We start from the raw sequence: 6,006 nt of genomic DNA, 5'->3' as shown, positions 1-6,006 counted from the left end.
CCCCATTTCCCTGGCTAGACACACCTGGGTGAGCAGCAGAAACAGTGGCCTGTTTCATGTCATCCTTCCAAGGGATGGGACACCGGAGGGGCCAGAGCAAACTGGCCAGACACTTTTTGCTCAAATCGAAGGGCGTTTCCCACGCTTCCTTATGACTTCCTGTCCTGGCGAGGCAGCGGGTTTGACTCCAGCGTTTTTCCTTTTCCTTCACGTGGTCGGCTCCTGACAAGTCATCCCTTGGCTGGTAGCAGGAAACTCAGCAAACTGAGAGAGATAAGTGACAGGTAGGAGACACAGGTAGGAGGCAGGGAGGTGGCCGCGTGGAGTAGAGAGTTGGTGTGGCGAGGAGGGAGGGGTGGATTTGAGGAATATTAAAGGCGTGTCACCTGGTGGCGCCAGGTAACTTTCTAGTGCCTCGATGTCCTGAGTGTTTACGAGTTGACAGGGCACTTGCTTTGGCAGCACATACACTAAAATCGGAACGATACGGAGACGATTAGCATGGGCCCTGCACAGCGATGACACGCAGATTCGCGAAGAGATCCGTATTTAAAACCAATGCCGCGGAGGGAGGGATGTTGGACCCCACTGGTCCACTACGGTGGCTGCACACCCGTCTCTACTTGAGCGTCCCTTCAGTGTGTGGCAGGAATGGTCCTTCATGGGAAAGGCCATTCGTGGCATTCAGCTGCCTGAGAACGGCTGGCTGACTCAGCCTTCACGGGGAGCGCGTGTGCGTCGTTAGCCAGGCCTTCACCCCGCCCGTGACACGCACACACGCCGAGACTGTCAGGGTGCGTCCCGGAGCCGCTCAGCTCCCTTTTCCTCCCCCAAAGCAAATATTTCCCATTTGACTTCCAGCCCAGGCAGAACCCATCTGCCTCGTCCCTAAGATGACTAAGGGTTGTCACTTGGCTGCAAATGAGCAGCTTCGATTGCTCAGGAAAAGATATTACAATTTTATCTCCTTGTACCGTTCAATAAAACATTAGCACCTCAGGATTTTTATTTAACAATAGGCAACCTTAGGCCAGTAATTATGCAACAATTATAATCATAAAAACTGTCCCCTGCTCTCACCTAGAAACACGAATATATTAAACTAAGACTCACCATCTAAAAGGTAAGCGGCAGAGCCCCCTCGTTTTTAACGTGCCCGCAGTGCACCATGGGAAGCTAATAATTCACCCTCTAATTAGTATCCCTTCTGCCGCCGTTGGCCCGAGGACAGACGGAGAGGGAGCGGCTTCGTTACAGACTCGCCTGGCGATCTGTTAATGTCGGGCTGCTCTGCGGGTCGCTGAGTGCAGCGGGCACAGCGGGGTGCGTGATCAGAGGCGGGCGGGAGCCTGCCTTGTCCTGACCGAGCTCCCCGCCAGCCCCTCCCCGAGCCCCTTCTCCTCGGAGCCACCCCAGGTCCCCTCTTGCGTGTCCTTCGTTCCATCCGGCCGTGGAGGGTGGCATTCCTGGTGGAGAAGGTGGAACCCGAAGAAGTCACAGCCCCCCGGGGGCAGCAGCGAGGGCATCCAGCTCCTCACGCTGCAGCTGGCGTCCCGGGGCTGCGGGCCGGATGGCGAGGGAAGCCAGTGGGCAGGGGCTGGTGGACTGGGGAGGGTCGTTGCTGCGGAGGGCGGGGCACGTGCGTTTCCCCAAGCCCCTCGGGAGGCCTGTCTGCCCGGTTCTCTGAGCCCAGCCCCGAGGCTGCCCGCACACAGCCCCCTGCATGCTTGTGTGGTCGGCTCCGGCTTCCTCACGGCCAGAGGCCATCGTGGCTAAGCCCGTCACAGCGCAGAGGGAACGAACCAGAGCCCAGGCCAGAAGACTGTCACCAAGGGTGACAAACAACGGTTTTCAAGGGCCCAGGTGTCGAGGGCGACAGGGGGCAGTGAGGAGTGTGGTGACCTGAGCTCGCACACCCTCGGGGTTGGGAGTTGGTGGCTGCTATTCAGTCCACAGGCCCAGTGTCGTCAGATCTTCGGATTTTGTAAGAGAAACCAGAAACCTAGGTTCTTTCAAGGTAAAACATTCCGAAGTAATGTTCTTAACTATGCAGAATTACACAATTGTGTATTATTGTTATTATTTTGACATGATGAGCCTCTCCGAGCCAGACGTAGTCTGCGTGCCTCTGGTGTGGGACTTTCGGCTTGGAAGCCAGCACTGTGGGCCACAGAGCCGGATGATGTGGGTTTCTCCGATCTGACCACGACTAACTGGCCTTGCCCGCACCTTCCCTGTGTGGCCGGCCGGTCAGGACCTCTCATCGAGCACTAGAAACCTGGTCGGGAACAGCTGGGTATGATTAGGCAGCCAGGATTAAGTGCAGCTTTAAAAAGATGGGGCATTTTCCTCTCCATCAACAGCTCATTAAGCGCCTTGCTTTGACAGCTGGAGTGTTCCCAAGGCTGGCCGAAGCCAGAGTTTTTTCCTCCAGAGCCAACCGTGAGCATCTAGGACTCGGTGGCGGGGTTCTCCGTGACCTGGGATGCGAAGGCCGCAGAAGGCTCAGGCGCGAACTCCTGGGGTGTTTGGGCTGCCTTTCTCATGGAAAGGGCAGGCAGCCCCCCAGCCTCGTGTTGGAGCAGCCACTGCCGCCAGGGTCTGGGGGCCCTGTGCCTTTGCCATGACACTGCCACCCCAACTGTCACCAACAGGAGTGTCTGGGTCATCAGCCAGAGTGGGAGAATCCAGGACCGGGGCCAGCAGGAGCCTCAGTAAGTTAGGTCAAGGTCATGAGCTGTCACGGGGTCCATTCTTAAGCCCCAGGAGACTGGAGACTTGGAATAGCTTTACGGTTTGTCTCAGCTGCGGGGGATTGCTGATTTTCTTTGCCGGGGGGCTCCCCGCCGAAGGGGAAGGCCTTTTATTTGACCCTTTTGTTTTTTTTCACACGGACGGATGAAAACAGCATGGCTGCCCTCCTCGCAGCTGGGGGAGGCGGCCATGCCCCGCCGGGTCGCTGGGCAGCGGCAGGGACTCGCTGGTGACAGGACCACCAGGGGGCCCGGTGGCTGAGTTGCTGAGCTCTCTGTTCTGGGGAGCAGGCTCTTTCATGTTTTTGTTTTGCTCTTTAAGCATTAAATTAAAAAAAAGAAAAAAAAAAGCATTTACGACGGGTGCTGATTCAGGAGGATGACAGCTCTCGGAAACGGACAGAGCCGTCCCGTCCTTGAGTTCTGTACCTGAGGGAGCCGAGTGGAGCCGACACTTACTTGCCCCGTCGTTGGGGCTTAGGGGACATTTTTCCCGTGGTTTCCGTTTCCATTTTCCATTCTCGTTTCCGTTTTCTCATCGGTCATATCTTCTCACGACACAGGTATCGTTGTCCCCATTTGCAGCTGAGGAAACTGAGGCCCAGAGACACGAAGAAACTGGACTCAGGTCGCACAGCGGGGATGAGGGTGGAGTCGAGTTTGCATGTACGTAGGGAGGATTCCAACCCGTGGCCCCCAGCGTCCTGCGCTGTCTCCCCTCCTCTCGGTACCTGGCCTTCGACGTGGAGCCTTGTTTTGGATCAGAGGCCTGCCCTTCGTCCCGGAATTATGGAATCATCATAAAAATATGCTGGGACCCAGGTATTTTCTTCTTCGTAAGCATTCCAGGCGCTCCTGATACACACCTCTGAGCTCATACTTCCGGTCCGGAAAGGACACAAGCCCTGGGATCGGAATTTGGGGTGCGCGTCCTGCCCGGCGCCCCCTCTCACCGCTCACCCTCAGTGTGTCATCGTCAGCCGAGCTCTAAAACGGATTACCGTGGGAGGCTGTCCAGGCATCCCACGAAGTTCTGGACGTGCAGGTCCTTCGTAAACTCCAGAGACGCCACACGCACATCGACCGTCGTCCTTGTGGACACGTCGGGATTCGTGCCCAGTCTTCCCTCCAGAATCACGTTAAGGTCAGGGTCAAGAGCCCGTAGTTGAAACTCTGCCAACCCGGCTTCTTCTTCCCGCACAGTTGTTTGTGGATGATTAAATTATCGCGAATTTGTTTCACTCGTAGTATAATAAATGTCATTAGCATGACTAATCACACACCTGATTATATAACCTGCTCTTCCTCCCCCCGTGTACTGTCTGCGTCCTGCACGCGATCCATCCAGTGTTGACGGAGAGCCTCGTTAGGGCCGACGCGTGGTGCGTGCGGGTGTTTGCTGGGCGTGCGGCCTGGGTCCCCCACGATCGGCCACGTGCCGGGGAAGCAGAGCTGCTCAGGCCTCCGCTCGTGTGGCTCGGCTCCCGAGCCCTGCCGCTGCCATCATCGTGCCGTTGCCGCTGTGACTGCCGTTTGCCGACATCACGATGTGTCGGGCACCGCGTTGAGCCCTCTCGTGCCCGTTACGTTATTCACGGACGTCTCGCTTTACCTATTCCTCACAGAAGCCTTAGGAGGTGGGTATGGCCATGATCATTTCCATTTTAAGGCAAAGAGCCCTTCGAGTCAGAGGAGCGAAGTCACTTGCCCACATCAACCGCTAGGAAGTGGCAGAGCCCAGGTCTGTGCCTGGCTCGAAGGCTGACGCTCTCACCGCTGAACCACGCCGCCTTCCTCTGTGGACAGAACTTTAGCCAGACCCACCCGCTGCGAGATTCAGGCGGCTCAGGGGCTGAAGAGTGATGGAGACAGGTGAGCCAACGTCATGAGGGTTTGGCAGGTGTGTGTCCCCTGGTCCTTTGAGAGGTGCTGGGTGGCGACTTGTTGGCGGTGGCCAAGTGGCCACGGTGGAGGTGACTGACGAGAACAGGCCAGTATGTGCTGTGCGGAAGACGGGTCTTCATGAGCAGACCTCGGTTCCAGTCCCAGCTCTCCCTCCTGCGTCCTGCTTGCCCTCAGACTTATCACCTCACCTGTCTGGACTTCCGTTTTCTCATCTCAGGGCTGTTCTGAGGATCAAATGAAATTAAGGTTGTGAACGCAATATGTAAGCTGCGAGGTCATTTCCATATGCAAAGAACTATTTTTAACTTTCATCGTCCCTGTCCTACTGAAGACCTGAAGCCTTGAGTTTTGTAAAGGTCGAGATTCACCTTCGAGCTAAGCAGGTGGGCATCTGGGTGGTAGGGGAGGTGGCCCAGGCCGCTGCGAGGGTGTCACTTCTGGAGAAGGTCTCACCCAAGGGCCCCTCCTCTCTGACCTCGTGAACGTGAATGTTCTGTGCTTCGCAGAAGAGAGGCATTCTTGAGAGTACGTTTCTGTAAAGATAGTAAATACGAACTCCCCCTACCCCCAAATTTTAATACACAGTGATCAGAGCTGTTTTTCTGTCTAGCACGATACCTTCCAGTTCTGAAGACAACTCAATCAGACCAGCAGTGTGAGGTGAGCCACACTGGGTGACAAAGCTGTCCAGTACCTATGCGTTGTGCACTGTTCCGGCACAGCAGCGCTTAAAGGAGCTGCTGGGTTTGGGCTGAAGGGCAGAGGGCAGGAAATCAAGGGAAAGCTGTCCATGGTAGCGAGAGGTCTCCAGAGCTTGGCTGGGCCGGCGGGAGGAACCGCTCTAGAGGGACGGTGTGAGAGCCTTGAAGGCTGAAGCATCCTTAGGGCGGCGCCAGACCATTCATGACAGCTGTGAGGCATGTGTGCTGTCCCCTCCCTCACCTCCCCGTTCCTCCCTCCCCTTGATCACGGCCGAGGTTTTTCCTGTCGAGCCTCAGAACCCTTGGGGCAGCCAACCCCAAGAAGCTGGAGTTGCCAGGTGCAAAGTTACCCAGCTGCCACAACTCTGGGGCAAAGCATTCATTTTTAAAGAGAGGGTCTCAAGTCCCAGAGGTGGAAGGAGATTCGTTCAAGAATTAGAAGAACTCTCTTTGCTTTGTGTCCTGGAAACTCAAGCCTCTTCTAAACCTGTCTTGATACATACCATTGAATCCAGGGTCATTTGCATATTAACTTTCAACAGGTTCCTTAAAAGAAGAGAACGTCTATGGCGTAGTGACAGATAAGAAGGGATATTAGTTATCTCCCCCTGAACAGCAACACGACCTGAAGCGTCTTAAAACAATGA

General features: G+C 55.7%; 1 non-coding gene across 1 annotated transcript; it reads left to right on the top strand.

Moving 5' to 3' along the window:
* Positions 1 to 450: 450 nt before the first annotated feature.
* Positions 451 to 553, top strand: LOC111732728. The gene has a single exon (XR_002777673.1). It is a non-coding gene; the product is annotated as a U6 spliceosomal RNA (small nuclear RNA).
* Positions 554 to 6,006: the final 5,453 nt, after the last annotated feature.

The sequence above is a fragment of the Pteropus vampyrus genome, unplaced genomic scaffold (genome assembly GCF_000151845.1).
Source record: "Pteropus vampyrus isolate Shadow unplaced genomic scaffold, Pvam_2.0 Scaffold485, whole genome shotgun sequence".
NCBI lineage: Eukaryota > Metazoa > Chordata > Mammalia > Chiroptera > Pteropodidae > Pteropus > Pteropus vampyrus.
This window is presented reverse-complemented; position numbering and strand designations above follow the sequence as displayed.